Source organism: Girardinichthys multiradiatus, chromosome 19 (assembly GCF_021462225.1).
Source record: "Girardinichthys multiradiatus isolate DD_20200921_A chromosome 19, DD_fGirMul_XY1, whole genome shotgun sequence".
In the NCBI taxonomy this organism is placed as follows: domain Eukaryota; kingdom Metazoa; phylum Chordata; class Actinopteri; order Cyprinodontiformes; family Goodeidae; genus Girardinichthys; species Girardinichthys multiradiatus.
In genome coordinates, this window is record NC_061811.1 from 8,031,059 (window position 1) to 8,051,747 (window position 20,689).

Consider the following 20,689-nt stretch of genomic DNA (forward strand, 5'->3'; position numbering starts at 1 on the left):
TTTCCGCCTCCCTTCAAAGTCTTACTGGCATTCTCAATTTCAAATCCAAATAGCCAAATTTCTGGTACTTTTAGTAGATCCTGAGCAAACAACTTTCTCCAAGATTAAATCATATCACCTTTGAGTCCGGGAAACTTAGCCAGCCTGCGATTCTGTTTAAGGATTGTGTCCAGCTTGCGATTCTGCTCTCTTAACATATCAGTCTGAGTGCTGAGAGCTCCAAAGATCCCTTCAAACATCCCAGGCAGCTTTGGAGGGCTTTGAACTGCTGCCAATGTTTTACGAATCTTTCGATAAGCCAAGTAACCGCCAACTCCAAAAAGCAGAAATCCTGTTATCAGAAATCCAATTATGTACAAATCTTCCACGTCCTCGACTGACATTGTTGTCAGATACACAATCTGCCACTGCTGCCACGAGTCCTTTGTGTATCCGAAGAAGAATGTCCTGTCTGGACAAGAGGGTTCCCCTTTACCCTGTCTTCCCGTCGAGAAAATTTGATTGAATGCGTTGAGAGACCAGCTGACCAAATCCATAATGAACAAATTAGGAGTATATGCAAACAGAGGCTCTAAGAAAAACATAGACAAAAAGCTGAAGCAGGGCAAAAAATGGGGGAGGATCAAGGAGAGAGTGGAAAAGCATCTGACCCCGCCGAGAGCAGAAGAGAAAATGTCGCAGTTGTCCATGTTCTATCACACTGTTTCCTTCCACTTAACTTTCCTTCCATTTAATGGAATACAGGACCCTGTGATATCCTGACGTATCCCTGGGCGTTAGTGACTGTTGGAGTACCATCAACTCAACCCCATGATTGTTTCTGGGCCTAACATGACCATAAGGTATTTTAAAAATCCTTTCTTATTTCTGTTTTTTTATATTCAGATTTTCAGAGAAAATTACTAAAATAAATTAACTTTTTAATGATATTTTAATCTGCTGAGATGCACCTCAGAATACCACTTAATTGGCCCTGAATCCCTGAACAACTTGAATCCCTGAACAACTTGCTTAATAATGCACAGATTAAAGTATGAAAGTCAAAGTTTGGTTTTACAAAAGAAGCAACAGGCCCTCCAGTATGGAGTATGGAGCTAAATTGGGGCCATAACGTTTGTTCAAACGAAAAAAATTTGAACCTGAACAATAGAAGTTTGTTGCCCCGTATGCCAGTTTGCCCCTGGCTGTGAGTCATTTCACTACATGTAGACCAAACACATTTTAATGAAAAATGCACCAGAAACCAAAACCCGAGTCCAGTCCATGTGAAAACAGGTCCAGGCGTAATTATGCAAAGATATTCGGAAAATACTGGCTCGTTTTGTATCTGGTTTCATTCGCTTAGTCTGGCGGTTCGTTTGCTTTATGTTGAGGGCATGGGAAATCTCCAACATGGACTTAAAATGCTGTGGAAATCTGTCAAGATCATATTTTCTCCTCTGAGAAAGCTGCTTCTATTGGTGAAGCATGTGATCTTTCAAAACCAATCACATATGTATAGAATATTGATGATGTATTACAAATAATTCCAGTTCCCACGGTCCCTGAATGCAACAGCTGGGAATATGTTGTTCAGCCCTGTGTTGAGCTGTCAGTCGTGTTTCCGCATGGTCTTTACTGAGGCCCCGCCCCCCACGCCAAAACAGGGCCAGAAGTTTGAAGCCAAAAAAAAAATCTGCAAATTTGAAAAAAAAAACTTGAATCTGAAAAGTAGTTTTTAACTTTTTTTTTCCAGTCTCAGATGTTTGGTTTTTTTTGAGTTGCAAAAATTCTATTTCCAATTTTTTGGGGGGAGGTTCAAAATAATTTTTCAGGTTCAAATGTTTTTCTTTTGAACAAACATTATGGCCCCAATTTAGCTCCATACTCCAGGGACCTCCAGAAACTGAATGATGAGCCAGAGAGGTGACTGAAACACCTCCTCCATTCAGCAGCTGAGCTTCTCCTGCCTCTGCTGTCACAGTTATCTCCAGTGTCAGAATAAAAGGGTCTTAAAGACATAATAATGTGCGCAGGGGCCATCTGTCAGCCCACCGGGGGCCGCCGCCGCTGCCGCTGGGGAGTGGGACGTGTGCTCCGCGCTGCGGCGTGGCCCTTTAAGAAACTCCATGTTTTCGCTTCTTGATGCGTCAACATAAAAAACGGATGATGCCGTTATGTAAAACATGCCAAAGTCAGCCGGAGTTTGCAGGATCTGGGCTCAGGGCCTCGGCTGCTTTTTAAACTCATCTGGTGCAGTTTGAAGCGTCGCGGGTGGATGTTTTGCCCCCACGCAGCGGGAGTTCGGAGTGGGAAAGGAAATAAAACACGCAGCTTCAGATCAGCTCAACATGAGTCGCCCTCCGCTCGGTTTTCCACCTTCATTTGTGGAAAGCTCATACACCTGACGCATCTCTGTCTCCTTCCTCTGGAACCGAACCTGGGTTTATTTTAAAGGATCAATCCGCTCCGTTCCTTCGTGTTCCGGGGCTGATTCCAGTCTGCGAAGCGGTAAGACAAAAACAACAACAACAACTCTTTATCTGTAAAACTGAAAGTGTCGAGGAGGACAGGAGCGACGATCGACCGAGCAGACAGATGGCATAATAATACCAATAATCCGCCAGTAGTTATCAGCTCAGGTCCAACTTTCAGACAGCTCCGGAGGGTTTCTCCACCGCAGGTTTGTCGCCTGATCGGTGGGCAGAGCCTCGGCTTATCCTCCGGCTCATGATCGCTGAAAATGTCACACCAGCAGCTTCAGCAGGAGTTATTAACCAGACTGTGAGAGCTTCTGCCTATCCAGCTTTGGCGATATAAATGAAAACTATTGTTGATGAATAAATATATATCTGGATCTTTCTCAGCTGAGTTACCTGATATTCCTCTAATTTGCGTTTTTTAATAACATTACATTCAGTTCTACATCCGTAGTGTAAATGTTTGGTATTTATCGCCCAGGATCTGCTGCAGTTCTGGTTATTTCTAAGCAGATATAATAAACTTTTTGCTGGAGTCATTAAAGGCAGTGGTTCCCATAAGTTTTCAGCTTCTGACCAGTGTGCTAACTGGAGGAAAGGGATGTCAGTTTGTTTTTCCCAAGTTTATTTGTATAACACCAGTCAACAACAAGCATGAACCCAGTGACATCAACTTCTTTATTCAAGGCCTTTTCTCTGTCTTCCACTCGCTCACAATACAGTAACTAGATATTTACACGCAATAAAAAAACCTGTAGCCTTTTTTCTACCTGTTTGACATGGAATCATTGAAATGTTTCCTGATTTAGGCCAGTTAGGATTGCCTGAATTTGACAGATCTTCTTTAAATTCAGAAGTCTACATATGATTCGGGAAAGCCCAGAAAAGGATGACAAGGATGCCATGGCTTTATAAGCTTTACAACATTTGAAATAACTGGAGGAAATAACCTTTTGGATGTATTTAAAGGCAGCATCTCAAACACATGTCTTGTTTGTGTGACATTGTTGGAAAAATAAAAAGAAATCAGCCAAGATATCAGGAAGAGAAAAAATATTTAGCATAAATAATTTAACAATCCTAATTGACCTAAAACAGGAAATCTCCATTCTGAATTTATGTCAGAAATAAGAAAAACCCAATTTTGTGCCATTTTCCTGTACAGTGTATATAAATATCAAGTTTCATCTGTAAATAGAGCATCTCTTAACAAGTACAAGGGTTGAATTCATAATGTTGGGCTTAAATGAAAGTTAAGACTCGTGAAATTACCAAGGAAGTGTCAGATCCAAGATATGTGTTACTGTGTCAAAGTAAAATCACGGGAAACAATGTTGAGAGTTTTTAAACATTTCTTGGAGAGGAAACCACCTTTGTATCAAATGCTATTAACCTAATTGATTTTGGAATTAGGAGAGTAATATCTGACAAATAACGGCCTCAAATTCAAATCCTAAAAAGTGACCCTGAGCAGTTTTACAGATATTTTAACACAGGTTTGTTGAGGTGGAACCAAAAAACTTGACAAACAGGGAACATTTTGGCATCAAATGTGCCGTTTGACCTTTCTCGTTCACCAGACTGGAAAATCTAAGATATTTAATAGATTGCATAAATATTGTTATTCATTCCAATAAAATAAAACAGTTTTTGATTCATTTTGAAAATTCGTCCAGAGCTCTGTACATTTTCAAATTCAAATAAGATCATAAAACAGAAGACCTTACATATTATTATTATTATTATTATTTTATTATTATTATTATTATAGGAGTAGTAGTAGTAGTATTGTACACCTGTATACATAGTTAAAAAGAACACATAGAAAATATGCTGCATAACTGATATCTATAAAGGCTTCTCATCTTTATCTAATCAACCATCACAATTCATTTCAACACTAGTGCAGAGTCATAGTGAAAGAGCTGGAATTGACCTGGAGTTAGAGCTTGTCTATGAATTTTGACCACAAAAAAAAAAAGCAAAGGTAAAATATGTTTTATGATTTTCTGGGTTTTTGCTGGCTGGTTCTTTGGCTTGTAACTCAGCAGTTGTTTTCTTTGGAACAGTGATGAAATGAACATCTTTGTAATCAGCAGACCTTCTGTCTTTACGTAACATCTTTATTGTGTGGTTTTGCTTGTAGTGGTAAAACTAGCAGGGTCTAACAGGGGGGCAGTGCAGTGATTTAATGATTGGTCTGATGTGATCCGATCTCCCAGTGTTGGTCAGGACTCTGACAGCAGCATGTTTAATGAGCTGCGGCTGCCTGATTGATTGTTGGTAGTTTTTTCTGTATTCTATTTTGACAGGAAACCATTTATTTTGTTTGGTCTGAATCCATAGCCAAAGCTATGTGTCTTGCACACTCTGTGGTTTTTAGCCCTATTGAGTCTAGTTGAGGGGTCTATAACCATTCATTTTTAGAACCAAAACCAATGATTTTTGTATGAATGAGTGTGTGCATGGTTGTTTGTGTGTTGCCCTGCGATGGACTGGCGACCTGTCCAGGGTGTACCCTGCCTCTCGCCCATAGACTGCTGGAAATAGGCACCAGCTTCCCCGCGACCCACTATGGAATAAGCGGTAGAAAATGACTGACTGACCAATGATTTTTGTCTTTTCAGCATAATTTTGGAAAAAATAGTGATGCAGCCACTCATTGATATCGCAAACAAACTTTCTCGGTGACTGTAAGGACCCGTTGTCATGTGATGACTCTGATATATACTTGTGTGCAGAAGAACGGCTGTCTGCTATGAAGCCGTCATCCAGAACCAGTTACGGCTGCAAAAACTCACGAGCAAACAAAGAAGATCAGATCCGCTACCAATTGGCAGTCTAAAACACGACTTAATCTGTTTATAAATGTAGCTTTTTTCCCCTCATTCCAAATTGTTTCTGAACTGTTCTGCTATGCTGGAGCCTCAATGTTCTTGCTTTGCTTCTCTCCCCTCGTAGCACGAGGCTGTTGTGAACGGCCAACGTTTAAAACGAGCACCACTACGTTTAATGTCTGTCTGCTCGCTGCTAAATACCCCAGTTAAAATCAAAGGTAGAGAAAACACTACTTATGAGCAGAGATTTCACATACACTACATGAGAGCGCATGCGTGGTTACCTCCAAAACAGAGTGGTTGCCAAGGAGATCGGTGCGTTTGATTTAATGGACTGGGAGATTTTACACAGGTGGTGCACAGACATAAAAAAACGCCGCTTGCATTACGACAGGATGAACAATAAATCAATTATCATCTACAGACTTTTAAATAAAAAACGCGAAAACAACCGAACTGTCAAATTTTTAATTTAAATGAAATCAAAACTTGATCACAATAAAGAGAACAATAACTTCTTTGTTCAAAAGAAAAGACGGAAACTGAAGATGAATAGTTATGCATCAGAAAATGGTTTATTATTGTTTCATACATGGCAGTTCTTTAACAATTGAAATATACACTGCTCAAAAAAATAAAGGGAACACTCAAATAACACATCCTAGATCTTAAAAAATTTAATATTCTCATTGGATACTTCATTCTGTACAAAGTTGAAGGTGCTGACAACAATATAACACAAAAATCATCAATGGAAATCAAATGTATTAACCAATAGAGTGGAAAAACACACTACAGGCTGATCCAACTTTGATGTAATGTCCTTAAAACAAGTCAAAATGAGGCTCAGTATTGTGTGTGGCCTCCACGTGCCTGTATGACCTCCCTACAACGCCTGGGCATGCTCCTGATGAGACGGCGGATGGTCTCCTGAGGGATCTCCTCCCAAACCTGGACTAAAGCATCCACCAACTCCTGGACAGTCTGTGGTGCAACGTGAAGTTGGTGGATGGATGTGCTCAATCGGATTCAGGTCTGGGGAACGGGCAGGCCAGTCCATAGCTTCAATGTCTTCATCTTGCAGGAACTGCTGACACACTCCAGCCACATGAGGTCTAGCATTGTCCTGCATTAGGAGGAACCCAGGGCCAACCGCACCAGCATATGGTCTCACAAGGGGTCTGAGGATCTCATCTCGGTACCTAATGGCAGTCAGGCTACCTCTGGCGAGCACATGGAGGGCCATGTGGCCCTCCAAAGAAATGCCACCGCACACCATTACTGACCCACTGCCAAACCAGTCATGCTGAAGGATGTTGCAGGCAGCAGATCGCTCTCCACGGTGTCTCCAGACTCTGTCACGTCTGTCACATGTTGTCAGTGTGAACCTGCTTTCATCTGTGAAGACCACAGGGCGCCAGTGGTGAATTTGCCAATCCTGGTGTTCTCTGGCAAATGCCAAGCATCCTGCACGGTGTTGGGCTGTGAGCACAACCCCCATTTGTGGACGTCGGGCCTTCATACCATCCTCATGGGGTCGGTTTCTAACCGTTTGTGCAGACACATGCACATTTGTGGTCTGCTGGAGGTCATTTTGCAGGGCTCTGGCAGTGCTCCTCCTGTTCCTCCTTGCACAAAGGCGGAGGTAGCGGTGCTGCTGCTGGGTTGTTGCCCTCCTACGGCCTCCTCCACGTCTCCTGGTGTACTGGCCTGTCTCCTGGTAGCGCCTCCAGGCTCTGGACACTACGCTGACAGACACAGCAAACCTTCTTGCCACAGCTCGCATTGATGTGCCATCCTGGATGAGCTGCACTATCTGAGCCACTTGTGTGGGTTGTAGAGTCCGTCTCATGCTACCACGAGTGCGAAAGCACCACCAACATTCAAAAGTGACCAAACCATCAGCCAGAAAGCATCGGTACTGAGAAGTGGTCTGTGGTCCCCACCTACAGAACCACTTCTTTATTGAGTGTGTCTTGCTAATCGCCAAAGATTTCCCCCTGTTGTCTATTTCATTTGCACAACAGCTGTGAAATTGTCAATCAGTGTTGCTTCCTAAGTAGACAGTTTGATTTCACAGAAGTTTGATTTACTTGGAGTTATATTGTGTTGTTTAAGTGTTGCCTTTATTTTTTTGAGAAGTGTATATATTCTACATTGTCAAGTGATTCTAATTTCTGCCTCATACAGACAGCCTACAGTAAAGTAAAATATTGATACATTTTAATTAGTTTGAGTTTGGACTTAGCTGAGAGAGAGAGATCTCGAGGGGGCCACAGATGAGACAAACAATTTACACACACACATTATATATACAGTACAGACCAACAATACAGACACACCTTCTCATTCAAAGAGGTTTCTTTATTTTCATGACTATGAATATTGTAGCTTCACACTGAAGGCTTCAAAACTATGAATTAACACATGTGGAATTATATACTGAACAAAAAAGTGTGAAACAACTGAAAATATGTCTTATATTCTAGGTTCTTCAAAGTAGCCACCTTTTGCTTTGATTACTGCTTCGCACACTCTTGGTATTCTGTTGATGAGCTTCAAGAGGTAGTCACCTGAAATGGTTTTCACTTCACAGGTGTGCCCTGTCAGGTTTAATAAGTTGGATTTCAAGCCTTATAAATGGGGTTGAGACCATCAGTTGTGTTGTGCAGGAGGTGGATACAGTACACAGCTGATAGTCCTACTGAATAGACTGTTAGAATTTGTATTATGGCAAGAAAAAAGCAGCTAAGTAAAGAAAAACGAGTGGCCATCATTACTTTAAGAAATGAAGGTCAGTCAGTCCGAACAATTGGGAAAACTTTGAAAGTGTCCCCAAGTGCAGTCGCAAAAACCATCAAGCGCTACAAAGAAACTGTCACGCAAGAGGACCGCCCCAGGAAAGGAAGACCAAGAGTCACCTCTGCTGCGGACGATAAGTTCATCCGAGTCACCAGCCTCAGAAATCGCAGGTTAACAGCAGCTCAGATTAGAGAACAGGTCAATGCCACACAGAGTTCTAGCAGCAGACACATCTCTAGAACAACTGTTAAGAGGAGACTGTGTGAATCAGGCCTTCATGGTAAAATAGCTGCTAGGAAACCACTGCTGAGGACAGACAACAAACAGAAGAGACTTGTTTGGACTAAAGAACACAAGGAATGGACATTAGACCAGTGGAAATCTGTGCTTTGGTCTGATGAGTCCAAGTTTGAGATCTTTGGTTCCAACCACCGTGTCTTTGTGCGGCGCAGAAGAGGTGAACGGATGGCCTCTACATGCCTGGTTCCCACCGTGAAGCATGGAGGAGGAGGTGTGATGGTGTGGGGGTGCTTTGCTGGTGACACTGTTGGGGATTTATTCAAAACTGAAGGCATACTGAACCAGCATGGCTACCTCAACATCTTGCAGCGGCATGCTATTCCATCCGGTTTGCATTTAGTTGGACCATCATTTATTTTTCAACAGGACAATGACCCCAAACACACCTCCAGGCTGTGTAAGGGCTATTTGACCAAGAAGGAGAGTGATGGGGTGCTGCGCCAGATGACCTGGCCTCCACAGTCACCGGACCTGAACCCAATCGAGATGGTTTCGGGTGAGCTGGACCGCAGAGTGAAGGCAAAAGGGCCAACAAGTGCTAAGCATCTCTGGGAACTCCTTCAAGACTGTTGGAAAACCATTTCAGGTGACTACCTCTTGAAGCTCATCAACAGAATACCAAGAGTGTGTGGAGCAGTAATCAAAGCAAAAGGTGGCTACTTTGAAGAACCTAGAATATAAGACGTATTTTCAGTTGTTTCACACTTTTTTGTTCAGTATATAATTCCACATGTGTTAATTCATAGTTTTGATGCCTTCAGTGTGAAGCTACAATATTCATAGTCATGAAAATAAAGACAACTCTTTGAATGAGAAGGTGTGTCCAAACTTTTGGTCTGTACTGTATATATATCCCCATTGCCTCCCCAGCCAACCGCTTTTCAAGTGCATCAATCTGCGTTTTATGATCAACTGTGTCAGATTTGACACGTGAGATCCAGTAAAACTAACGCTGATGTTCTAGGTGCATCACTGTTAAGACGTATGTAATTTAAAACTGCACAGTAGAGGTGTGTATTTGAGGAAACTGATCAACCAAAGTTTGTTTTAATGTAACGTCTGCAGTCAATTGGATCCAGTCCAGCAGTTTATAGAACATAAAACACACATTGATTTCTAGTCCAACATCATGTGCAAAATGCTTTGGTGCAAAACTGCCAGACAATTTAATTTTAAATGTGCAACAGAAGCAAACCTACACTCTGCTTTGTTCAAACAACATCATCAACATGATGGAGAGGGAGATGTTACTTTCAAAAATGGAAAAACTTGAGTCTGAGTGTTGAACCTGCTGTAATAATTTAAAAACAGAGATAGTGCATTCTTTGGCTCACCAAGCCACAGAATGAAAGTATTCTTATCCTGTGTACATAGATATTTGTTGCTAAGCTTTTTAAAACCTTTATTTTCAGTTTGGCAAACAATTTGATTGTGTTTTGTGACAGAGTTCCCATCACTTTCAAATGAAAAAAGATGAAGCTGAAGTTAGTGTCTAATTCAAAGCTTCCAGTTCAGCAGTTCATTAAGTGAAACAACTCCTCAACCTTCCTTTACCTTTAAATCTCTGAAAAGAATACAGCTTCAGTCAAACCTTGACCGAATTGAGCTGCTCCATTGCAGACAGACAACAGGAAGAGGACTCAGATTCAAGGATTTGGCTTTCACTGCCTTCATGTTTAATTTATTGATTATTAAGGTGCTTTTCATGACTTTTAAAGCCATAAACGTTATTAGCCCCACATATTTATCTGCTCTGGTTTTATTGTACAACCCACCCATATCCCTTCTTCTAATAATACCAAACATAAAACAAAAGCTGAGAACTTTGATATTTTTAAAAGCAAACCTAAGTCTAAAATTGTTAACTTTTAGCTGACTTTTAGTAATCAAGATTGTTTATTCCAGATTCAACCTTCTGCTAAGTTATGTCTCTACTTTTATTGCACTCTTCATATGATTATATTTATTTTAAATAATTGTATTTACTGTTATCAGTTTCTTTATTTATTCATTTTTATTATTTATCTTAGTTATATCACTTTTATCAATGTTTTATAATCTTTGCTTCTTTCAATTTTTATGTCTGTCTCGTTATCATCATTAACACAACTGCATTTTCTCAGTCTTTCAAACTAACTTTGTTAACTACACATTTCAGTTGTCTCCCCATATTTAATCTTGTTTAATTTATACGGTAATTTGTTTTGAGTGCTTCCTGTTTCTATCTTCTGTAAAGGACTTTGTGCATAAAACAGTTCTATAAATAAAGGCTGATTTGATTGTTTGACCATCTGCTGAATCAAAAACCACCTACAGTGTTTACAAGATAAATAGCATCTTAGGTTCGCTAAGGTTAAGTAGTGGAGATGTAACTTAATACAAACGTTTGGTAAGAATTTACTCCATGACACTTTGTATAATGAAATTAAGAAACTCTAAAGGAAATGCCTTAAAGTGGATTAATTAAAACACTTATTTAACTACGTTCTTTGGATCACTTCAACACATACATCAGAAGGGAGGTTCATTTTATTTCTAGTTAGGCAGCAGTTAGAGCCTAAACTAACCAGCAGGTCCAATTTAGGGGGCCTGACTCCTAAAACAAGATAAATCCAACAATATTTCTAATAGATGTATTATAAATGATTTAATGAATACATGTTAAATGGACTGTATAAAGATTAAACCAAAGGTTTTGTACACTGTAAAAAGACATAATCTTATCATGAGTTAGTGAAAATTTAAGATTTGTTGACAGATGTTATATGGGACTGAGATCAGGACCTATTTGTGCTCCAGCTTTACCTTGCAAGTGCACCAGTCCCTCCTGCAGCAAAATACCCCACAACATGATGCTGCCACTCCTGTACTTCACAGTTGATATGTTGTGTCAGACCTGCAAGCTTCCTTCTTTTTCCTTCAACAATAATGATGGTAATTTTGGCCAGACACTTCAGTTTTAGTTTCATCAGACCACAGGACATGTCTCCAGAATTTTCTCTGCCTATACTTCATGCTAATGATCCAGAAAATGAAATGCTAAACAAACAACTGCCAGAATAGTATTTGTTTATATATTAGTATTGTTTTCCCACTCTTTCTCACATACTATTTGGTTTCTGAAGACCATCTGAAGACCCTGCAGTGGTTGCTTTATGGCCTTCAGTGGGACCATGACCCCAAGTTTACCTTTTAGCTCTTATTAACAATGAATACATTAGTTCCTCACAGCAGACCTGATGTGGCTTTAATGGTAGCATGTTCAACAACGCCCACACATGAGAGATATAGCAGGTTATCAATCCTCGACATAATCCCATTATTCCTGATGAGCTGCTCTCACACACACACACACACACACACACACACACACACACACACACACATTCAGAGAGAAAAGGAGAGACACAATGACCTCCCAGCTGTCCCTGAGGAGATGATGTTTCAGATACCGACCACATGCGGTCAGAGGAAGGGAAAGCACTTTCCAACTTTCATGCTTTTTGTTGTCTATAAAAAAAGCAAATCTATTCGTTATTCTTTATTAGAGGAAAATAATAGTTTCCAGAAGTTACAATTAGTTGCCACCCACACATTGGAAACCTCAACAGGTCCACTCTTTCCAAAGCGTCACACAGTAGTCATAATACAATAGATGACCCCCTTCTTGCCAGAGAGTGATGCTGAAATATTTCCCAACAGAAACTCACAGCTTGCCACGCTTGGATTTTACTGTCTGCTTATTTATGAAATAATAATCTCTTTTATCAGACTGAATGTTAACACAGCAGTCCCCAGCTCCAACTCCAGCCCACCAGGCTGGATTTGCATGCTCCTTTAGGTCTGTAACTCTCATAATAACAATAAGTCACAGTTTAAGGCTAAGTTACACTTGATCATTTAACAAACAAAAATGTCATGGCTTTAACAAAGTAGCATATTTATCCAGCTGGTTGTTGCTTTTTTCACATTCACTCCCAAACCAAAGCTACACCTTTAATTGAACACTGTGAAACGGGAACAATATGGCAAGCCTTTGTAACATCGACTCAAACCAGAGGTCAGCCCCTTTAGGTCAGTCTGGCCGTAGGAATGATCATATGTGGCCCCAGAGCTCAATTAAATAACGGGACAAATGTGACCCTCCAGCACAGGCATTTGATGCAGATGGACACAATTTGTAATTTTTTACAGGGAGATATTTACTGAGATTTTTAAATCTTCAAAAAATTTAAAATAGTTGGTACAGCAAAAAGTTTTTGTTTTTTTTAGCCAGGTTTTTACTTTCCTTATTTTGCTTTCATTTAAAATTAATTGAGAACACAACATCGAGCGATACTTACTAAATCAAAGACTTGGGTGCATCCATTCATTAAGGTTAGTTAATACATCTTTTTTAAAGAAAGAATGACTCCCTAATTCATTCAGGTTCATGAGAATAGATAAAAAAATTAAAAAGTAGAATACCGCATGCTTTTATTAAAAAAAACAAAAACTAATGAAAGTTTGAATGTTTCAGATCTACAATGATTTAAAGACTCTTTTTTCAAACTAAAATCTGACTCTGTTCTTTGTGTTATTAAATATCACATGTTTAATTTATTTAGGCACAGATAAAAACAGAACAAAATAAAAATCACAGAATTAGTTTATGGCCCAAAAGTTTGGACAACCTTGTTCTAGACTTTCAGAGAAGGCCTAATTAAAATGAAAAATGGATTTAAATCTGAACAAATCTGAAACTAGCCTCAATAGGAATTTCCAGTTTATTAAGTTTTTCTTTGAAAGCAGCCAGTTTTCATCCTATTAGAATCCATCCAGCTCTGTTGCTAAGCAGAAAGAGGAACTCAATCAGTTGTGTGATTGGTGTGTGTGACGCTTACAACTGATGGTAAAATTAACCAATCCTGTCCTTCAGCTGGCTGGGTGGGTGGGCTTGCAAATCTTGGTTTATGACGGGTTACGCCCACTGTGGGCACATCCAATCAAAGATGAGTCTATTTCATTGTAAGCACTGGATCCCTGTCAGTGATGTTTGCTACAGTGAGGAAGATGTTTAGTTAAAAAAGTCAATCATCTTATTGCATCATTCTCAAGGTGAAAGTCTGATACCATGTTGGGTTATATCGCTAAAAGAACAGCCACAGAACTGAATTTGAAGTAGAAAAAACAAGGCTTTGATGGACTTTTCAGCTCTTCTACATGGTATCACTAGTCTCTTACAGACATGTTGGTCTGCCCATGTAAATTTAATAAGAAACTTAATTTTACTTCAGCAAATTATGATGTTAAAGAAATCAGCAGTCTGGATTTTTTTTACTTGAAAAAATAACATTCTAGACCAGACTAAGGAAAGAATCCTCTTTGAAAATCCTGTTTATTTAATGGTATGTGGGCTTGCCCTAAGGCTAAGGTGCATTACAAGACCAGCTACAGTTAGAGAACAAACATTCAGATGCTTTGACTCTGAGTCCTGGAGCCCACAGTACTTCACTGTGGTAAAAATGTATGAAAGAAAAGAGAGAAAGTACCACCTACAAAAAATATTAATTTGTATTTAAAATATGTGACCAAACAGCAACGCAACACTGGGATTATTGTTGTTTATAGAGAAAATTCAAGCACATGCGCTTGATGCATATGGACCCGTTTTTATATTTTCTGGGTGAAATTTTACATACAAAAAACAATCTTCTTAAAATAAATAGATAAATAAATAAATGATGGGTACAATACAAAGTATTTCTCTTTTGCTAACCATATTTCTGCTGGGCTTGCTTTTTGGCTGTTCTGCAGCAAATACTGTGACGTAACAATTGGAAAAACGTAACGGTTCATGGAGAAAACTGAACGGACTGGAAAATATGACCTAAATAGAATATAAGGTTATCTCCGCAACTGCTGGAGAAACTGAATTTAACTTTTCTGCACTCCTACAGACTCCCGAGTACCCAACATAATTTATTTAAAGGCTAAAAAGTGGATTTTGCATGACATGTCCCCTTTAAAGTTTCAGGGATTTGTTTTGCCTTTATTAACCTAAAATATGGACAAGCCAGAGTATTCAGCTAGACTACTTTCTGAACTGTGTACGATTTGGTTCCAGTCCAGGTGGGGACCCGCTGGGTCAGTGCCAGGCGATGATCCACCAGCCAGTCTGAGGATGAACCTCAAACTAAACAACAAAATCTGAAGATGTTTTTCTATGTCTCATTTCTCTTAAAAACATTTTCCTGGTAGTTTTACTCTCAGCTTTTGTATTAGTGGAGAAATTAGGCATGAAGTCCTGTGAACATTTGGTCATGTTGAAGCATATAGTGTGGGATCTGGATTGGAAAAACTGTGCTCTGTACCATAGCTTCTCTTGCTGTGCGTCTGTTTCACAGAAGAAAGAGCAGGCAGAGCTTGTTCTGCAGGAGAGACAAGGAGACCCACAGACTGGCGTCAGCTGTCCACCGCTCCACAGCTGCAGAGCTTTCAGAGCCAGGGTCTTTCTCACTTCTCACACACATACTGGGATTGTTTATAAGGGTTGGAAGGGTGTGTGTGTGTTTTATGTGTTGCTTCTGGCTGTGACTGAACTGAGCAGAAGCTCTTAGTGTGACGGACAAATGTCAGGCTCCTTCGCTCAGAGTGAAAAGACACCAAGTGTCCTTCAGTTTAGCCGAAGCTGAAAGCATGACCGAGGCCCCAGCAGATGGGATCGCCTCTCTCAGTCCTGAGAAGCTGAAGCCTCCTCTCAGAGCGTCATTATTCACAAGGTAGAGGAGAACCTTCCACTTTGCTGTCTCTATCCAGCTCCTATCATACCCTTTGCCTCCACTCTGTTGCTGTTTCTCTCAAATCCTAGTTGTTTTTTTTCCCTTGTTGCTGCATTCGCTCTCAGAAGTACATCTGTGTGAAGCTGTCAGGGGAAGACAAACAGGAGGCTGAATAGAACGTCTCCTCAGCAAGACTTTTCTCCCGCTCAGCGAGATGTGAGCTTCCCTTCCCTCTCTCCTCTCTAGTGCCTCCGTTCTATTTTCCTGAATTCAGATGTCTTCAGACGTCTTTGCCGTCTCTGTAGCTGCTTTCCTCTTTTTTTTTCTCTCCTTCTCTTTTTGCGAGGCGGGCTGTCTGGCACCTTGCTGTGTGTTCAAGCTGGAAGAGTAGAAGCAGATAATTAGACCTCCTGTCCTGGATCTGCTCTGTAGCACTGATCTGTCACCTGAACATCTGTAAATGAGACCCTGAAGCTGACAAACAGCTCCCCGCTCATTCTGCGCTTATGTGTTCATCTGGTTTCACAACCAACTGACTTTTAAGGTCGCGCTTTGATTTAGCATGGCTGCAGTTAATTTGATTTATTTGATTTCTCTTTTTTCAAGTCATTTGATGTTCAATCAAGCTATATTTTGTGACTGCATTCTGACAGAAAGAAAGCAGCTTCCTTGCATGGCACAGATATTCTCTGTCAAGACTGTACAGGATGCCCTTGGTGAGCAAACAGTGAGGAGACCAACAGTGATGTGTTTACACCTGATGTTAACATCCATCCTGGGTAATTAAACCAGAAATGAACAGCTAGAGGTGGATGTCAGTTCAAACACTTTGTGGCTTTTCTCAGCAAAAATGAGCTGCAAAAGACCAGCTGTTACCAGAACAGAACAGCTGCTAAAATTGGTGTAGTTGCTGTTTTGTTGTAAATCCTTATTTAATTAGGATTAAATCTAACCTCGCACATTCCTCTGGTGACATCACCTTCGGCATAAAGCAAGTATTTTTCTCCTCTTTATTTATGTTTAATCCATTTTTTTCTCATTTTTTCTCCTTCAAATGTGATTCTTTGTATCGTGTATGGCTGGTGTATGGTTAGGGCTACCTTTAATGACAATTTTTTAAAATCATTTTTGAAGAAATATATGGACTTTTTTTTGGATTGATCTAAATGGCTAGTTTTACCTAACCATCAAATTAAATAAACTTTTGCATTTATTTAAAAAATCTAATAAAATGAAGTATAAATAAGAATTTGCATTTCAAAATATCAAATTCATCTCTTTAACAAAATACAAAATATATAAATAAAAGAAGTTTTTTAATGTTTCTGCATTTAGAAATAAGAAGTCCACTTAAAGTGTAATAATACAGACTTTAACATTTACATGTAATTAATAAATGGCATGGATTTATTAACTTTTTTAATCCATCATTTCTATTTGTAAGTGTGTCTGCTTTAAATTTGACTGATTTAGAGAAAATGTAATTAAAATAGAAAATTGATTATGTCAGTGGCACAAAGTCTGCTCATTATTATGCAGCCACAAAGTTAATGTAGCATCTAAATATGCCCATAAACATTTATTTAGAGTGAAAATGTAGCAGATTAATAATCTGTCTAACTTCACACAGAGTATTCAGCAGCTTAAAGAAAATCTGACTGTGGCTTTGTCTCTTCTGTCGACTCTTCGTTTGCACATCGTTCCTGCTGCTTGCGCTGCTGTGGTTCATAAAAAAAACCTCAGTGTTTTAATCACCTAACTTGAAGTACTTTCAGAGCACTTCAGTTTTTGAAACCTTTAAAAAACTTGTATTAGCAGGTTCATTTCAGAGTGAATCAGACATTTTATCTACCATGCTTGTTTGAATTACGGACCGGAGCCAAACTTTGCTGATACAAACACCGATGTGCTCACACCTGATGTTAATATTCGTCCTGAGTGATAAAACCACAGATGAGCAGCCAGAGAGCAGTCGGTTCAAAAGCCTCGGTTGTTAAACTTTAAAAAAAAAACAGCTTTTAACAGAGGTTGTGTAGATCTGAAATACTTTTAATGATTAAATCGGTTATAATTTCATTCAGCTCACTGCATTTATTTACTGATGTTTGCAGAGCTATAACTCAACTTTCTGCTGGTTTATGTTTGTAGCAGACTGTGTGGTCCAGGCTCCATGTTCATTTGTACACCCCCTGAAAAATGATATGAAATCACTGCTGATGGACATGTTCATTCGAATAATTCACTTGCAGCAAATATTAAAATAAAATATGAGATAAGTCAGAGATGTATTTCCTTTAACGGCTGAACTTTCTGGTTTTCTAAACTGAAACTCAAAACTACGGGCATTGTTTAATTTAACAGAGCATCTTTTTAAGATAAATTAGAGGAAAAGATGATGGAATCAGCCTGTAAATTGCTCTTCCTGAAACAAATATCTGTACAAGTCTTACTCTGCCAGACGAGTCAGCAATTACTTTCTAATCGACAGGAAATATCTTGACCCCAACAACAGAGCTGCCCGCTGAAACAATAGAAACATTTCAAAACCGCCTTTGATAATGTAAACCAACACAAGGTGTGCACAAAGATGTTTTCTTTCCAATTAGCTGCATCTAAAATTTAGACTAAGTCCAAACAAAATGGAAAAAATACAGTGCAGATACGCCAGGGAAACCCTCAAAGCATCAAGACAGAAAACTTAAAACAATCTGCCCCGGAACGGGAAAGGGAAAAATAAAAGAAAGAAAAAAACACTGCACAGAAAAAGGATTCAGTGTTTGGAAGCCAACTGAAAATATCTGCTGACAAAATACGATTTAGGTCCAAAAAAATCCATAACAAGTTATGAGCTAAAGAGAAGAAAGCTGGTTTCCTAAGCTGACGAGGAGCAGCAGAACAGGGTTCCTACACAGTCTGAAAAAATGTGAAAAAAAGAAAAAGAGTAGGGAAAATGTTTTAAAATTTTCAGATGCTGTTGTCTTTTGTCTAAATGTTTCATTCATCGATATGACTATCCATCAGTCTACCTGTCCAACATCTGTCCGACATCTGCCCAACATCTGTCCATCCTAGCTTCCTTCCTGGCTGACCACTGTAAATTTATATTGTTTAATGGGCTGAAAACTTGGCGGTAACCACTGAACCTGCACTGGCCGAGGAGATGATGCTTGGGCATTTGTTTGATGTGTTTTTAGTACCATCCTAATGAAACACATGAATATAGAAAACCCAGAGGAGGCTCAACAAAGTACTTGCCATAATGTTTTTTGCTTTTAGGATTCCCTATTTTTCCCTCTTCATGATGCAAGTAAAACTCGTAAAGAATGATCTAGTTATTAACATGAACAGAATATTGAGCTGCGAAATTAATGTCATTTATTTCTGCTAAAGTAAAATCTGTCTGAACATTCTCCAGGAGGAGGGATACCTCATGTTTTGGCCAGGGGCTGAGTTGCTGGGTAATGATCTCTCATCATAAGTGGCCACTTGAGACGTCTGTGATGACGCAGATTCACTGCAGGTTAAACAGCTTCATGACGTGCAGCTGAAGGCGATAAAGGTTTGCACAGTGACTTCATGGGATTAAGGTGTTTACTGCTAAATGATTCATCAACCTGAAAACACACGCTGCTTTTATGACTTAAAATTAGTTCATGGCCTTTGGTTTAACCTCCTCTGGCTTCTGTCTGCTGATTAGTTATGCTCCTTTTCATTTAGCACTCGCCGCGGTTTGTCTCGGGTCAGTTCTACTCTACACGGTTTGGTTCTTTTAAGCAGCTGACTGGCAGCGGGCAGCAACACATCGGGGATGGTCAGTGTTATGTTACTCTATGCATCATACTGCTAAAGAAAACTTTTCTTTAGCACCTTTTTTTTTAAAAACCCCTTCATTTGGCATCTCATTTTAAAAGGACTTTAAGCAGCAGGAACAATTAACCCTGATACTTCAAATCAGCCTGGATAGCGTTGATAATTTTACAAATGTTAATGCAAAGTACCTCCGTGTTTTTTGAATTAATAATGGAAAAGAAATGTTATATACATTATATTGCATGTTCAAACTAATTAAAAAACAACAAAATAGAAAAGATTTGCAAAAACGTTAGAGACTAGGATGTTCTCATTCATATGTCTAAGGAATGAATATCTAAATTTCTTTTAATTAATCATTTTCTGGCTTTGATCTGTTAAGACCTGGAGTCTTGGACTGTGAAAGAAAGCCGAAGATTATTAAAATAATACCGCATTATTTCACTCCGCCTGATCATCTCTCTCCACCTTCCAAATGAAAAACACATCATTGTCTATAAACATCTCAGATCAGAGCTTCTGGGAGAGAAGACGTAGTCAGAAACAAATGGAAGATAAATGTAGAACAGTTTGAAGATATATGAGGTGGAAATCTCACAAATGATCAACTTTTACAAAGTACATTGAACGTCTTCATTGGTGTGTTCTTGCTTAGAAGAAGAAGAGTCCCTGCACTCTATAACTTCTAATCAGCGGACCTACACCTGCTTTTGCGTCAAAACACTAAGCACATTTAGACAGTGCTTAGAATCAAAACGTTGTTTTCAAAAACAAAGCTCTGATCTGGGATGAGAGTATTTCTTTCTTTTACTTTTTCCATTTCAGAACCTTTACTCTAAACTGACGATATACGTGTTGCAAAAATCATCCTATTCTTGACATTTTCATGGGAAAATTGGGGCACAGTGAGGCTTTAAAGGAGTCGATACAGTCCTTCACAGCATCTACTCTTCCATCCATCCATCCATCCATCCATCCATCCATCCATCCATCCATGGATTATAATGGGCTTGCTTTGCTGTGTCCTTACAACAAACAGTTAACCCTCCCAGTTACAGTCAGTCTTGTTTAAGGCTTATTTTCTGAATCTGAGCGGATTGTCTCTATTATTATCTGAGTTAACACTGACTCTGTCAGGTGCAGCTGGCAGGAAGATCTGCGTCGTGCAGCTTTCTGCAGCATGTGGCCGTGTGTTTGTTGCAACACAGGTCAGCTCTCAGCAGCCCGTCTGCCCCCACCTTTCCCCAGCGTACACGCCTCATTACCTCAACACAGTTGACTCCTTTTACAGCTGTTAATTACACATCGTAAAGCTCATATTGATAAGGACAATCAGCATTTATACCAATTAAGCTCATTTTGACTGCATACTATCGTGACGCCACTGCAGCTTTCTAATCAATGTGTTTTTAAAGGGAAAAAAGACCTTTGATTGGTAAAACTATTAAAGTGTTTGAGTGAGTCAATGAGCTGAGTTCATTAACAGTGTGAAATGTCTGCAAATTAGCAATGAGTTGTATATGTTTGGTGGAAAATGACTGAGAAAATAAAAGACTAATTGCTCATAATTGGACTAAATGCATCATTAGGAGCTGATGATGCAGTAAATGAGCCTAATCCAACAGGACATATCTCTCTATGTTGTGCTGTCAGCGATATGAGCTTATTAGTGATTTTAAAAGTGATGTCTCAACATATATTTATCTTCCCCTAATATTCA

The 20,689-nt window shown here is 39.5% G+C and overlaps 1 protein-coding gene across 1 annotated transcript in view; it reads left to right on the forward strand.

Annotated features, from left to right (window-relative positions):
- The window catches only part of bahd1 (bromo adjacent homology domain containing 1), a 51,698-nt gene continuing 31,009 nt past the window's right edge, over positions 1–20,689 (forward strand). Inside the window, exon 1 of the mRNA XM_047345141.1 lies at positions 1–2,490. The gene's annotated coding sequence lies outside the window, so the exon portion shown is untranslated. The remainder of the gene's footprint in view (positions 2,491–20,689) is intronic.